At 45.1% G+C, this 17,295-nt stretch overlaps 1 protein-coding gene across 1 annotated transcript in view; it reads left to right on the top strand.

Annotated features, from left to right (window-relative positions):
* The window catches only part of LOC129835668 (tumor necrosis factor ligand superfamily member 10-like), a 91,608-nt gene that overhangs the window by 30,486 nt on the left and 43,827 nt on the right, over positions 1 to 17,295 (top strand). The gene's annotated exons all lie outside the window — the stretch shown is intronic.

Here is a 17,295-nt window from a genome sequence, read left to right on the forward strand (position 1 = left end):
GGTGGCAGCCTATCAGATCAGGAGGCGTGGCTTTCAGATAGTAATGAGATATATTTATAATAATATATTGTAAAGGTGGCAGCCTATCAGATCAGGAGGCGTGGCTTTCAGATAGTAATGAGATGTATTTATAATAATATATTGTAAAGGTTAGCGCAAATGTCTTGCTCATCATGTTATGTTTGTACACTGCAAATTCAAATGTTGAATATTTATGCATATTAAATATTTTAATATCATTAGTGCTGAAGCGCGTGGCATATAAAAATCCTCTGTCCTCAGTTGCAACACTCACTACCGAGTTCCAAAATGCCTCTGGAAGCAACGTCAGCACAAGAACTGTTAGTTGGGAGCTTCATGAAATGGGTTTCCATGGCAGAGCAGCCACACACAAGCCTAAGATCACCATGCGCAATGCCAAGCGTCGGCTGGAGTGGTGTAAAGCTCGCCGCTATTAGACTCTGGAGCAGTGGAAACGCGTTCTCTGGAGTGATGAATCACGTTTCACCATCTTGCAGTCCGGCTGACAAATCTGGGTTTGGCGGATGCCAGGAAAACGCTACCTGTCCCAATGCATAGCGCCAACTGTAAAGTTTGGTGGAGGAGGAATAATGGTCTGGGGCTATTTTTCATGGTTCGGGCCCCTTAGTTCCATTGAAGGGAAATCTTAACGCTACAGCATTTGGTATTTTACATCGCAATGAATAGCATTATATGGACAGGGATCACCTGATCCTAGAGCCGCACTCCTACTCAGAGACGCATCATGAATACGACTGAGTCAGTCGTCTTCATGGTGAGTCAGAGACTGTGACCTCCATCTGTCTGTACCACTCACTACCTAAACACAGACACCGCCAACAGGCGTGTATATGTGTGTATGTGTGTGTCTGCTTATTGCTGTATCTGCATCCTTCCTTCACCGCTTCAATACAGACAGACAGACATACTGACTCAAACACACACACACACACACACACACACACCACACACACACACACACACACACACACACACACACACACACACACACACACACACACACACACACACACACACACACACACACAATTAGAGCTCCACCACATGATACAATCAGACTGTTTACAGTTCTGTCTCCAGCTGTAATAGAAATGGAATGTCTCATTTCTTGTGGTGTAAATGTGTGTGTGTGTGTGTGTGTGTGTGTGTGTGTGTGTGTGTGTGTGTGTGTGTGTGTGTGTGTGTGTGTGTGTGTGTGTGTGTGTGTGTGTGTGTGTGTGTGTGTGTGTGTGTTCCTGTGCATGTGCGTGAGTGTGTGTGTGTAAATTGACTTGGATTGGGTCTGAGTGTATGTGTATGTGTGTGTCTGTGCATGTGTGTGGGTGGGTGTGTTTGTGTAAATTGACTTGGATTGGGTCTGAGTGTGTGTGTGTGTGCGTGTGCATGTGCGTGGGTGGGTATGTGTGTGTGTAAATTGACTTTGATTGGGTCTGAGTGTGTGTGTGTGTGTATACAATACACCCCCTGAAACTACAATACACCCCCTGTAACTACAATACACCCCCTGAAACTACAATACACCCCCTGAAACTACAATACACCCCCTGAAACTACAATACACCCCCTGTAACTACAATACACCCCCTGAAACTACATTACACCCATGAAACTACAATACACCCCCTGTTACTACAATACACCCCCTGAAACTACAATACACCCCCTGAAACTACAATACACCCCCTGTAACTACAATACACCCCCTGTAACTACAATACACCCCCTGAAACTACAATACACCCCCTGTAACTACAATACACCCCCTGAAACTACATTACACCCCTGAAACTACAATACACCCCCTGTAACTACAATACACCCCCTGAAACTACAATACACCCCCTGTAACTACAATACACCCCCTGAAACTACAATACACCCCCTGTAACTACAATACACCTCCTGAAACTACAATACACCCCTGAAACTACAATACACCCCCTGAAACTACAATACAACCCCTGAAACTACAATACACCCCCTGAAACTACAATACACCCCCTGAAACTACAATACACCCCCTGTAACTAGAATACACCCCCTGAAACTACACACGGTCTCTTTAAGGTCTGACCGCACGCCTTGTATTGAAATCCACATTTTTTAAAGGAAAGTAGATCATTGTAAAATTAAACTTCCTCCCTTGAACACTGTCCAAGAGCAAACAAGACTGATTTTGTGCAGCGCTTTGTTTCCTCAATTAGGAATTACAATTAACTGTATTTTAAAGATCGGGCTAAGAGTTAAAGTGTTTGGTTAGAGTAGCTTGAAAGCGCTAGGCTACATGGCTAACATAAGGTTAGCATTAGCAAAAAAAAAACATATCTTGGCCTACTTCTACTGGAGACGCTAGGCTACATGGCTAACGTTTAGATAGCATTACCCAAAACAAACCAGCCCTTGACTTTTCATTCTGTGCTGTGTTGGCCTACGTCTATTGGAAACTCTAGGTTACATGGCTAACGTTAGGTTAGCATTAGCCAAACCCAGCTCTTGGCTTTTCATTCAGGTCTGTGTTCTTGCATGGAAATACTCATGCTAATGAGTGCAGATGGTTTTATGTGGGCTGGTCTGGGTTTTGTGACTGGTTTGTGTGAGTGTGTGTGGGGGGGGTTTGGCTACAGCGTTAGCCTCTGTAGACTCTGTGTCTTTGTATAAAACGCTTGAGCTGAAAAGCTGGTCTAGCTTTAACCAAACCGTTTGGCTAGAATAAATGGTATTTTCTGTTTTAACCCTTAACCCTTAACCCTTAACCCTTAACCCTTAACCCTTAACCCATAACCCATAACCCATAACCCATAACCCATAACCCTTACCTTAACCCTTACCTTAACCCTCACCTTAACCCTTACCTTAACCCTTACCTTAACCCTTAACCCATAACCCTTAACCCTTACCTTAACCCTTACCTTAACCCTTAACCCATAACCCTTACCCCATAACCCTTACCTTAACCCTTACCTTAACCCTTACCTTAACCCATAACCCTTAAACCATAACCCCTACCTTAACCCTTACCTTAACCCTTAACCCATAACCCTTAACCCTTAACCCTTACCTTAACCCTTACCTTAACCCTTAACCCTTAACCATTACCTTAACCCTTAACCATTACCTTAACCCTTAACCATTACCTTAACCCCTTACCCCTTACCCCTTAACCCTTACCTTAACCCTTAACCCTTTACCCTTTACCCTTAACCCTTAACCCTTACCTTAAGGGGTAAGGTAAAGGTTAAGGGTTAAGGGTTAAGGTAAGGGTTGAGGGTTAAGGTTTAAGGGTTAAGGTAAGGGTTAAGGGTTAAGTTAAGGATTAAGGGTTAAGTTAAGGGTTAAGGGTTAAGGTAAGGGTTAAGGTAAGGGTTAAGGGTTACGTTAAGGGTAAAGGGTTAAGGGTTAAGGTAAGGGTTAAGGATTAAGGATTAAGGGTTAAGGTAAGGGTTAAGGGTTATGGGTTAAGTTAAGGGTTAAGGGTTAAGGTAAGGGTTAAGGATTAAGGATTAAGGGTTAAGGTAAGGGTTAAGGGTAAAGCCTTAACCATTACCTTAACCCGTACCTTAACCCTTAATTTAACCATTCAGAACCTTACCCCAAACCTTAACCCTTAACGTAACCATTCAGAACCTTATCCCAAACCTTAACCCTTAATTTAACCATTCAGAACCTTATCCCAAACCTTAACCCTTAATTTAACCATTCAGAACCTTATCCCAAACCTTAAACCTTAACTTAACCATTCAGAACCTTATCCCAAACCTTAACCCTTAACTTAACCATTCATAACCCTATCCCAAACCTTAACTTAACCATTCAGAACCCTATCCCAAACCTTAACCCTTAACTTAACCATTCTGTATTCATGCCTGAACTTAACCTTCGAAATTTGACGTTTATGGATAAACATCAGATTCTGCAGTGAGATTGGAGAGCTATAATGCAGGGCCTTTCCTACACACACAACACACACACACACACACACACACACACACACACACACACACACACACACACAGTGATATATATTAGCGGTGGGAGGTCGTCAAATCTCATTGTGCTAATTGAGAGAGGCTGTAGTCCATTATCTTTTGGCAGAGACAGAGGATCCTAATGTGAAACACATGGACAACTATACACACACACACACACCTATATACACATACTGCACACACACACTGCACGCACACATTTAGAGACATTACGTTTTCTAACATGGACACCACAGAATGATGTGATTGAATAGGGCAATTCCAACAACGATAAAAAACACAATCTGCCCTCATCCCGAATGACGGAAAGAGAAGAGAAGATGGACAGAGAGCCTGATGATGGAGAGATGACAGAGAGAGAGAGCTTGATAATGCACAGATAGGGAAGAGATTAACAAGAAGAGATTAAGAAAAGAGATTGATAGATAGAGGAAGACAAGGGGGAAATAAAAGACTGATGGATGGATGGAGGAAGAGCGGATCGGATATGGAACAGACAGAGAGAGAGAGAGAGAGAGAGAGAGAGAGAGAGAGAGAGAGAGAGAGAGAGAGAGAGAGAGAGAGAAGTCATGCAGAGGAACAGCTCCTGACTTGTTATAACTTTTTGGTTGTTAAGAGCGAGATTGACACGATTCAATTAGCAAAAATGTATAGGTAATCAAATTGTACAACTGAAGATCAACACAGGAGGAAAAGATTGAGAGAGAGTGAGTTAAAAGACCAATCTTTATCGTGGTAGCTAGCCAAATTCAAATCGGTCAGTTAACTTAACGTCTTGCTCTAACTGTTTACTGGTGGTAACCATAGCAACATGGCCACTGAGGCAGAGCTAGCAGCGTTAGCAGCGACAGAAACTGAGAGACTTTCCCCGCTTTTTTTTGAATACCCAGCAGAAATCAAATCAGAGAAAGGAAGAATCAATTTTAAACACAGAATTCTGAGGGAGAACCCAGAAACTTTGTTTGCCGACTGCTCACAAAACAGGACTGTTACAAACCTGTTATTTTACACAGACCACACTACTGCCTGGCATGCAGCTGTAACCAGGCATTTCAGCTATACCACGAAGAAAGGCATCTGCAAGGGAAGGCAAATCCACATTTTTGAGGACAGCGATAAGGACCAGGAAAACAGGTTTCTGACGGTAAATATGTATCAGAACGGCACTGTCATGGTCCAGGGCAGTGAGGCTGCACTCAGCTCTGTTGTGCAGGACTTCCCCACCCTAACGAAGATAGCGGAAAGCAACAAAGAAAAGGACAGCACCCCGACCTCTCCCCTCACCTCAGGCACCCCAACAGCAGGACCATCCTCCCCCCTGCCTGCCTACAACCACCAGAGCCAAGACCACACCACCATCAGCCTGTTGAGAGACAGGCTGGCTGTGATAGAGGTATGGGTTACTGAGCTGAAGGAGCAGCCCCTCAGCTACACCACCACCAGCCCAGACACAGCGCTTCTACAGGACCAGATCAACCAGTGCAGGACCCAGCTGAAGAACTCTGTCCAGGAGCTGAGAGAGAGCCTTACCACAGCTCTTGAGGAGGTAAAGGCCACCATGAGGAGAGAGCTGGTGCAGGTAAAGGAGGAGATGGCAAAGGAGTTGTCTGGCATCAAGAGGGTGCTGCAGCACAGAGAGCAGACTGTAGAGACTCCTAGAGAGAAGCTGCAGCCCCCCACCACCCCTAACAACCCCACCACCCCTAACACCCCCACTGACCCACCTTTACCCACAACCCCCCCCCCATACCGACAACACTTTACCCACACCCCCAGTCAACAAGAAGGCTCACATGGAAACACCTACTACAGAGAGAAGCTCTCTGGCCCCCCCTGACACACCCCCACACGCCCCTCCATGTACACAGGCCCTGTGTACTCCAGCCCCAGACCGTAAACGCAATAATCTGGTAAAACCCGCTGAGGTGGCCATCCTCATTGACTCAAATGGGAAATTCCTCCAAGAAGATAAACTCTTCCCACAACACAAGGTGCGCAAAATATGTTGCCCAAAAACACAGGATGCACTCCACATCCTGTCCCAGCCTGACTTTGGCACACCAGGCCACATTATTATTCACACCGGCACCAACAACCTGCGAGAGGAGCAGGAGAGAGTAGGCAGCCTGGTCAACAGAATAGCAGAGAGGGCCTCTGAGCGGTTCCCCAACTCCCACATCACCATCTCCACTCTGCTGCCCCGCAAAGACTTTCATCCCCATACCATTCAGAAAGTCAACGCTGACATCACCAGAGGGTGTGGCCTACTCCCGAACGTACACGTTGCTCACCACCCAACAATCACCCCAGAGCATCTGCACGACCACTCCCATCTGAGGAAACAGACATTAGGGATGTTTACCAAGTCTCTAAAGGACGTGGCACTTGGTAGACAAACACCTCATGCCGTATTGGACAGAGGACCACCCAGAGACCCCTACCAGACCACTGCACCAACAAGGAGCCCCAGGCCCCTTCAACGCCACACAAGACCCAGCGCTCCCCACAGGCCCCACCCACCACCAGACCATCACCACTTCCATCGGCTTAGCCAGACCGGACCGGGCCCAGCCTACTACCCCGCATCAGACCACCACCCCTACCAGACCAGAGAGGAAGCCCCACGGCCCAGACCTGGTCCCCCTCCACTCCACAGGGCCCAACAGCAGGACCAGCGCAGCTACGCAGAGGTCGTCAGAGGACAGGAGAACCTTGTAGGATTAAGTGAGATTAAACAGCTCCTCCAATACATCTGCACTAAACTGCACTAAACACACACACACACACACACACACACACACACACACACACACACACACACACACACACACACACACACACACACACACCTATTGTACTCAAATGTACTTGTTCAATGAATAGGAATGTTTATATATATAACAGAAAGAATGTTAGCTGTTATCCTGTTTATCTCGCTCTTAACAACTTAATAGTTAGTAGTCACAGTATTTCTGACTGCTATTCTTTCTTTTGTAACATGAAATCGCTATCAGTTAGCATGTGGAACATTCAGGGCCTAAACTCATCAACCTTTGGACTGAAGAGTTTAGCACTGGAGTTCAACAAAAACCTTAAAGATGTTGATGTAATCATTCTGCAGGAGACATGGTGTAAGGCTGACATTGTCACTCACTGTCCCACAGGTTACAGAGAGGTAATTGTACCGTCACAGAAACACAGCTCTGTCAATAGAGGTAGAGACTCTGGAGGACTGATCATTTGGTACAAATCCGAACTACAACATCTAATTGACCCCCTCAAAATTGGCAAATATCACATTTGGTTAAAACTGAAAAAAGAACTTGTACTGACAGAAAAAGATGTGTTCCTTTGCGCAATTTATATCCCCCCCTCAGAATCCCCATATTACTCAGAGGAGATCTTCCCCACCCTTGAGGAAGAGACGTGCCATTTCCAGGCCCAGGGAAATGTGCTCATCTGTGGGGACACAAATGCGCGCACAGGAACACTACCTGATCTAACGAGCACACGAGGGGACAGCTTTATTACAGGCCATACTGTTTCTAACTGCCTTAATCTCCCCCATAGAAACAACAGTGACAGCACCGTCAACAAAAACGGAAGGGATCTTTTGCAGCTCTGTAGAAGCCTGGGTCTGTACTTTGTCAATGGTAGGTTACGGGGGGACTCTTTGGGGAGATTCACCTACTGCTCACCTCTTGGCCACAGTACAGTAGACTATATGATCACAGACATTGACCCTTTCTCTCTCAGCTCATTCACTGTCAAGCCACTAACACCTCTGTCTGATCACAGCCAAATTACATTGTTCCTCAAAAGAACAGACATGGAAACAACCACACATTCACAGCCCAGTAAGCTGTACAACATCAGAAATTCATACAGATGGGCCCAAAAACAGCACAGAAGAATACCAGAAAGCAACCTGGAACCAAAATATCGAAACACTCTTAGATAACTTTCTGGATACCACATTCACTCACAGTAAAGAAGGCATCAATCTAGCAGTACAAAACATCAACTATATATTCAGGCAAACGGCAAAAGAAGCACAATTGAAATTGATAAAAAACAAAACAAAAAAGATCACAGATGACAACTGGTTTGATGCAGATTGTAAAATTATAAGAAAAAAAATTAGAACACTATCCAACCAAAAGCACAGAGACCCAAATAATGGTGAATTACGCCTTCATTACTGTGAGACTTTAAAACTCTATAAACGTACACTCAGAACCAAAAAAGCCCAGTACAACAGAAAGCAGCTGATGCTAATTGAGGAGTCCATAAACACAAACAACTTCTGGCAAAATTGGAAAAAATTAAAGAAATCTAAACAAGAGGAATTAGCGATACAAAATGGTGACATATGGACAACCCATTTTAAAACACTCTACAACACCGTTCAAATTGACACAAACGCAGAACAACGCCAAATTCATGAGAAGTTGAATGGATTAGAAAAAGCTATAAAGGACAACCAAAATCCACTGGACTCCCCAATTACTGACCAGGAGCTCTATAAGAAACTTCAGGCTCTCAAATTTAAAAAGGCATGCGGACCTGATGGCATCCTAAATGAGATGCTCAAACTCACTAGTGCAAAATTTCAATTGGCCATATTAAAACTGTTTAATTTGATCCTGAGTGTAGGTTATTTCCCTGACATCTGGAATCAAGGACTCATAACCCCAATCTTTAAAAACGGAGACAAATTTGACCCTAACAATTACAGAGGCATTTGTGTGAACAGTAACCTGGGGAAGGTTTTCTGTAGTATTATAAATGTAAGAGTTCTAAACTTCCTTAATAAGCACAATGTCTTGAGTAAAAGCCAAATTGGATTTATACCAAAACATCGCACGACCGATCATATTTACACCCTACACACCCTGATAGGTAAACATGTCCACCAAAATAATACCAAAATATACGCTTGCTTTATCGACTTCCAAAAAGCATTTGATTCTATTTGGCACACATGACTGTTCTACAAAGTTATTGAAAGTGGTGTAGGGGGTAAAACATATGACATAATTAAATCAATGTATACTGGCAATACGTGCAGCATTAAAATTGGCAAGAAAAGAACAGAATTCTTTAACCAGGGGCGGGGCCTTCGTCAGGGTTGTAATCTGAGCCCTGCACTCTTCAATATTTACATCAACGAATTGGCCACTATTCTAGATAAATCCTCAGCCCCTGGTGTTAGTCTCCATAATTCAGAGGTTAAATGCCTACTCTTCGCAGATGACCTATGCCTGTTGTCACCCACAGCACATGGCCTACAGCAGAGCCTAGATCTGCTAGAGCAGTACTGCCAGACCTGGGCCCTGGCAGTAAACCCCAAAAAGACTAAAATAATGATTTTCCAGAGAAGATCCAGATCTCAGGGAATTAGACCAAAGTTCTCAATTGGTACAAAATATATAGAGTACTGCACACACTACAATTACTTAGGTTTAAAATTAAGCTCAACTGGACACCTTAATGAGGCAGTGAATGAACTGAGAGAGAAAGCACGCAGGGCATTCTACGCAATTAAAAAGCAAATTCAAATTGAAATACCTATTAAAATTTGGCTAAAACTAATTGAATATGTCATTGAACCAATTGCACTTTATGGCAGCGAGGTGTGGGGTCCACTTGCAAAACAAGATTTCATCAAATGGGACAAACATCCCATTGAAACCCTGCATGCAGAGTTCTGTAAGATGCTCCTACATGTCCAGAGGAAAACTACAAACAATGCATGCAGGGCAGAATTAGGCAAATATCCACTAATAATAAAAACTCAAAAAAGAGCAATTAAGTTTTGGAAACATCTAAAATACAGTGACCCCCTCTCATATCACTACCAAGCCCTGCAATACCAAGAGCTGAGCAAAGAAAAGAGTCCCCTCATCCAGCTGGTCCTGGGGCTGAGTTCACAAACCTGTTCTACTAACACACTGAAGCCTCAGGACCAGAACATCCAATCAATCAGAATAAACCAAATTACAACACAGTCAAAACAAAACTACATTGCTTATTGGGAAACACAAGCACAAACACAAAGCAAAATGCAGTGCTATCTGGCCCTAAATCGACAGTACACCGTGGCTAACTATTTGACTATGGTTACTGATCAAAACCTTAGAAAAACCTTGACAAAGTACAGGCTCAGTGAGCACAGCCTTGCCATTGAGAAGGGTAGACACAGGAAAACCTGGCTCCCTGTAGAGGAAAGGCTGTGCAACCACTGCACAACAGCAGAACCTGAGACGGAGCTGCATTTCCTGACAAAATGTCCAAAATATAAAACAATTAGAGAGTGTCATTTCCCCAAATTTGAAACTCTTATTCAAGGTTTCAAAGACCTCTCTGATGAGGATAGGCTACCCGTCCTGTTGGGGGAGGACGCAGAGAGCTGTGGGTTGGCAGCGCACTACATTGCTGCCTGCCATAAGTTGAGGGACAGTGTCTGACAGACCAATCAACCTGCACATGTCCTCTACTGTATGTTTATTGTTATTGTTGAATGTGTTGGTTATTTTGACACTTAGTTATTGTTGTTACTGTTGTCCCGTTGACCATTTTGATTCTCATTTTTATATTGTAAATAAGCTTTGGCAATATGTACATTGTTACGTCATGCCAATAAAGCAAATTGAATTGAATTGAATTGAATTGAATTGAGAGAGAGAGAGAGAGAGAGAGAGAGAGAGAGAGAGAGAGAGAGAGAGAGAGAGAGAGAGAGAGAGAGAGAGAGAGAGAGAGAGAGAACAGGTAGTTGATACACCTGGTAGTTATTATTACAGGGAGAGAGAACAGGTAGTTGATACACCTGGTAGTTATTATTACAGGGAGAGAGAACAGGTAGTTGATACACCTGGTAGTTATTATTACAGGGAGAGAGAACAGGTAGCGGATACACCTAGTAGTTATTATTACAGGGAGAGAGAACAGGTAGTTGATACACCTGGTAGTTATTATTACAGGGAGAGAGAACAGGTAGTTGATACACCTGGTAGTTATTATTACAGGGAGAGAGAACAAGTTTAGGGGAAGAGGAAGAGGGGAATGGAGGGGAAGGAGAGAGGGGGAGTGGAATCGAGAGAGAGGAGAAGGAAGCCAATAGGCAGAGAGGAGAAGGAAGCCAATAGGCAGAGAGGAGAAAGAGGCCAATAGGCAGAGAGGAGAAAGAAGCCAATAGGCAGAGAGGAGAAAGAAGCCAATAGGCAGAGAGGAGAAAGAGGCAGAGAGGAGAAAGAGGCAGAGAGGAGAAAGAAGCCAATGGACAGAGAGGAGAAAGAGGCCAACAGGCAGAGAGGGGAAAGAGGCCAATGGGCAGAGAGGAGGAAGAAGCCAATAGGCAGAGAGGAGAAAGAGGCCAATAGGCAGAGAGGAGAAAGAAACCAACAGGCAGAGAGGAGAAAGAAGCCAATAGACAGAGAGGAGAAAGAGGCCAATAGGCAGAGAGGAGAAAGAGGCCAATAGGCAGAGAGGAGAAAGAAGCCAATAGGCAGAGAGGAGAAAGAAGCCAATAGGCAGAGAGGAGAAAGAGGCAGAGAGGAGAAAGAGGCCAATAGGCAGAGAGGAGAAAGAGGCCAATAGGCAGAGAGGAGAAAGAAGCCAATAGGCAGAGAGGAGAAAGAAGCCAATAGGCAGAGAGGAGAAAGAGGCAGAGAGGAGAAAGAGGCCAATAGGCAGTGAGGAGAAAGAGGCCAATAGGCAGTGAGGAGAAAGAAGCCAATAGGCAGAGAGGAGAAAGAAGCCAATAGACAGAGAGGAGAAAGAAGCCAATAGGCAGAGAGGAGAAAGAAGCCAATCGGCAGAGAGGAGAAAGAAGCCAATAGGCAGAGAGGAGAAAGAGGCCAATAGGCAGAGAGGAGAAAGAGGCCAATAGGCAGAGAGGAGAAAGAAGCCAATAGACAGAGAGGAGAAAGAAACCAACAGGCAGAGAGGAGAAAGAAGCCAATAGGCAGAGAGGAGAAAGAAGCCAATAGACAGAGAGGAGAAAGAGGCCAATAGGCAGAGAGGAGAAAGAAGCCAATAGGCAGAGAGGAGAAAGAAGCCAATAGGCAGAGAGGAGAAAGAGGCAGAGAGGAGAAAGAGGCCAATAGGCAGAGAGGAGAAAGAGGCCAATAGGCAGTGAGGAGAAAGAGGCCAATAGGCAGTGAGGAGAAAGAAGCCAATAGGCAGAGAGGAGAAAGAAGCCAATAGACAGAGAGAAAGAAGCCAATAGGCAGAGAGGAGAAAGAAGCCAATAGGCAGAGAGGAGAAAGAAGCCAATAGACAGAGAGGAGAAAGAAGCCAATAGGCAGAGAGGAGAAAGAAGCCAATAGGCAGAGAGGAGAAAGAAGCCAATAGGCAGAGAGGAGAAAGAGGCAGAGAGGAGAAAGAGGCCAATAGGCAGAGAGGAGAAAGAGGCCAATAGGCAGTGAGGAGAAAGAGGCCAATAGGCAGTGAGGAGAAATAAGCCAATAGGCAGAGAGGAGAAAGAAGCCAATAGGCAGAGAGGAGAAAGAAGCAGAGAGGAGAAAGAGGCCAATAGACAGAGAGGAGAAAGAAGCCAATAGGCAGAGAGTAGAAACAAACCAATAGGCAGAGAGGAGAAAGAAGCCAACAGGCAGAGAGGAGAAAGAGGCCAATAGGCAGAGAGGAGAAAGAGGCCAATAGGCAGAGAGGAGGAAGAAGCCAATAGGCAGAGAGGAGAAAGAGGCCAATAGGCAGAGAGGAGAAAGAAACCAACAGGCAGAGAGGAGAAAGAAGCCAACAGGCAGAGAGGAGAAAGAGGCCAATAGGCAGAGAGGAGAAAGAGGCCAATAGACAGAGAGGAGAAAGAAGCCAATAGACAGAGAGGAGAAAGAGGCCAATAGGCAGAGAGGAGAAAGAGGCCAATAGGCAGTGAGGAGAAAGAAGCCAATAGGCAGAGAGGAGAAAGAAGCCAATAGGCAGAGAGGAGAAAGAAGCAGAGAGGAGAAGGAGGCCAATAGACAGAGAGGAGAAAGAAGCCAATAGGCAGAGAGTAGAAAGAAACCAACAGGCAGAGAGGAGAAAGAGGCCAATAGACAGAGAGGAGAAAGAAGCCAATAGGCAGAGAGGAGAAAGAAGCCAATAGGCAGAGAGGAGAAAGAAGCAGAGAGGAGAAAGAGGCCAATAGACAGAGAGGAGAAAGAGGCCAATAGACAGAGAGGAGAAAGAAGCCAATAGGCAGAGAGGAGAAAGAAGCCAATAGGCAGAGAGGAGAAAGAAGCGAATAGGCAGAGAGGAGAAAGAAGCCAATAGGCAGAGAGGAGAAAGAAGCCAATAGGCAGAGAGGAGAAAGAAACCAATAGACAGAGAGGAGAAAGAGGCCAATAGGCAGAGAGGAGAAAGAAGCCAATAGGCAGAGAGGAGAAAGAGGCCAATAGGCAGAGAGGAGAAAGAAACCAACAGGCAGAGAGGAGAAAGAAACCAACAGGCAGAGAGTAGCCTACATTTTGTCTGATTCTCTGTATGGCAATAGGCCTAATAATGATAATAATGAATTTTCTATTTTCTATTTTGTAAAGTAGTTCCTTGCATCATACAGCACCATTTTCAGTTACCTTTTTGGCCAATGGTGTTACAGAACATGTTTCATTTTGGGACAAGTACAAGAATCTGGCCTACTTGCCCTATTCTTGCCTAACAGAATACCAAAAGGCCAAATAATTGTTGTTCTCCTGCTGATTAGCGTTTATTAGCTGAATCAGATGTGCCAGTGTAGATCTGGAACAACAGCCTGACACATTTCATTCATGCACTGTTGTTATGTTAAGGTACAGAGTATTGACACTCCACTTTATGCTGTACAGTTAGGTCAACTTGAAGAGAACAAGTTAGATTAACTTGAACAGAACACGATACTTGAAGAGGACAGGTTAGGGTCTACTTAAAGAGGACAGGTTAGGGTCTACTTGAAGAGAACAGGTTAGTGTCTACTTGAAGAGGACAGGTTAGGGTCTACTTGAAGAGGACAGGTTAGGGTGTACTTGAAGAGAACAGGTTAGTGTCTACTTGAAGAGGACAGGTTAGGGTCTACTTGAAGAGGACAGGTTAGGGTGTACTTGAAGAGAACAGGTTAGTGTCTACTTGAAGAGGACAGGTTAGGGTCTACTTGAAGAGGACAGGTTAGGGTCTACTTGAAGAGGACAGGTTAGGGTCTACTTGAAGAGAACAGGTTAGTGTCTACTTGAAGAGGACAGGTTAGGGTCTACTTGAAGAGGACAGGTTAGGGTGTACTTGAAGAGGACAGGTTAGGGTCTACTTAAAGAGGACAGGTTAGGGTCTACTTGAAGAGAACAGGTTAGTGTCTACTTGAAGAGGACAGGTTAGGGTCTACTTGAAGAGGACAGGTTAGGGTGTACTTGAAGAGGACAGGTTAGGGTGTACTTGAAGAGGACAGGTTAGTGTCAACTTGAAGAGGACAGGTTAGGGTGTACTTGAAGAGAACAGGTTAGTGTCTACTTGAAGAGGACAGGTTAGGGTGTACTTGAAGAGGACAGGTTAGGGTGTACTTGAAGAGGACAGGTTAGTGTCAACTTGAAGAGGACAGGTTAGTGTCTACCTGAAGAGGACAGGTTAGGGTCTACTTGAAGAGGACAGGTTAGTGTCAACTTGAAGAGGACAGGTTAGTGTCTACCTGAAGAGGACAGGTTAGGGTCTACTTGAAGAGGACAGGTTAGTGTCTACTTGAAGAGAACAGGTTAGGGTCTACTTGAAGATGACAGGTTAGGGTCTACTTGAAGAGGACAAGTTAGGGTCTACTTGAAGAGGACACTGCCACGTTACTTCATTGATGTAGTGTTAATCTCTCAGGTACCTGACATGCCTGCTATAGTCTATCATTACGACCGTTGAGACAGGGAGACCATACATTGCACTCATAATCCCTCCACATTCATCCCTCTCCCCTCTCCTCTGCTCCTTGTGTGTGTGTTTTACGTGACCCACTCGGTTTACCGTCACTAAACCACATAGAGACTCATCACATCTCCACCTCCCCTGTCCAGTCTCAATGGCCCTTTTTGTCCTCCCTCCATTCCTCTCCTCTTTTCACCTCTCCACCATCCCGTCTCCTATTCATTAAACTGCTGGTTCATTTGGGTAGTCTCTCGTCCTGGGGATGGAGGAGAGGAAGAGGAGACGGGGATGAGAGGAAGGAGAGACGTAGGGTCTTACTGTAGAAACACTGTCTCTAGATCCTGGCCACTGTAGATACATTATTCAGCTATCTAACCCATCAAAGGGCAGACAGACACACACACACACACTCATACGCAGGCAGTATGGGACGTGACGTGTACCAACAAAATGGACTCTATTCAGCAGGGTTAAAAATGTCTAAAAACGACTAACGAATGATGGCCAGAGGTGGGGTCACAAAAGTTTTTGTGTAAGTCTAGTTTTACCAGAAACATAAACTCACAAAGGCATCTATGTGTCTAGTGTCGATTGTCTACCCCCTCCTTGCTCTCCCTCCATCCCTCCCTCAGTCCTCCTCCGCTCCCTCTCTTTGCTCTCCCTTCGTCTCTCCTGCCGTCCCGGGCCAAGATTTGCGTTCTGCCCGGGTTGGAGTCAGCCACCTGTCTGGTGCACTTTGTGTCTTTTTTTTTAAAGAGGGAGGGAATAAGAAAAAGAGAGAAAGAAGGAAAGAAAGAGTCTTGGAGCGGAGCGTGCTACGAGGTCTTGACCCATGACCTGTAAACAAAGGAGACTGGGAGAGGAAAAGTCTTGGAGCAAAGCGTAAACCGGAAGCAGGACGATAGAGTCGTGGTCTGATTTGCCAAAGGGAGGGTGTTTCTGTGGGTAGACTAAAGGTGGCCCAGAGTTTTAGCACCACTTGCGGCGCTGGAACATGTTGACAGGAACATGTTGGCAGGAACATGTTGACAGGAACATGTTGACAGGAACATCCCAGGAACATGTTGACAGGAACATGTTGGCAGGAACATGTTGACAGGAACATGTTGACAGGAACATGTTGACAGGAACATGTTGGCAGGAACATGTTGACAGGAACATGTTGACAGGAACATGTTGACAGGAACATGTTGACAGGAACATGTTGGCAGGAACATCCCAGGAACATGTTGACAGGTACATGTTGACAGGAACATGTTGGCAGGAACATCCCAGGAACATGTTGGCAGGAACATGTTGGCAGGAACACGTTGACAGGAACACGTTGACAGGAACACGTTGACAGGAACATGTTGACAGGAACATGTTGGCAGGAACATGTTGACAGGAACATCCCAGGAACATGTTGGCAGGAACATGTTGGCAGGAACATGTTGGCAGGAACATGTTGACAGGAACATGTTGGCAGGAACATGTTGACAGGAACATGTTGACAGGAACATGTTGGCAGGAACATGTTGACAGGAACATGTTGACAGGAACATGTTGACAGGAACATGTTGACAGGAACATGTTGACAGGAACATGTTGGCAGGAACATGTTGACAGGAACATGTTGACAGGAACATGTTGGCAGGAACATGTTGACAGGAACATGTTGACAGGAACATGTTGACAGGAACATGTTGACAGGAACATGTTGACAGGAACATGTTGACAGGAACATCCCAGGAACACGTTGACAGGAACATGTTGACAGGAACATGTTGACAGGAACATGTTGGCAGGAACATGTTGACAGGAACATGTTGGCAGGAACATGTTGACAGGAACATGTTGACAGGAACATGTTGACAGGAACATGTTGACAGGAACATCCCAGGAACATGTTGACAGGAACATGTTGACAGGAACATGTTGACAGAAACATGTTGACAGGAACATGTTGACAGGAACATGTTGACAGGAACATGTTGACAGGAACATGTTGGCAGGAACATGTTGACAGGAACATGTTGACAGGAACATGTTGACAGGAACATGTTGGCAGGAACATGTTGACAGGAACATGTTGGCAGGAACATGTTGACAGGAACATGTTGGCAGGAACATGTTGACAGGAACATGTTGACAGGAACATGTTGACAGGAACATGTTGACAGGAACATGTTGGCAGGAACATGTTGGCAGGAACATGTTGACAGGAACATGTTGACAGGAACATGTTGGCAGGAACATGTTGACAGGAACATGTTGGCAGGAACATGTTGACAGGAACATGTTGGCAGGAACATGTTGACAGGAACATGTTGACAGGCACATGTTGGCAGGAACATGTTGACAGGAACATGTTGACAGGAACATGTTGGCAGGAACATGTTGACAGGAACATGTT

The sequence above is a fragment of the Salvelinus fontinalis genome, chromosome 36 (assembly GCF_029448725.1).
Source record: "Salvelinus fontinalis isolate EN_2023a chromosome 36, ASM2944872v1, whole genome shotgun sequence".
NCBI classification, from domain to species: domain Eukaryota; kingdom Metazoa; phylum Chordata; class Actinopteri; order Salmoniformes; family Salmonidae; genus Salvelinus; species Salvelinus fontinalis.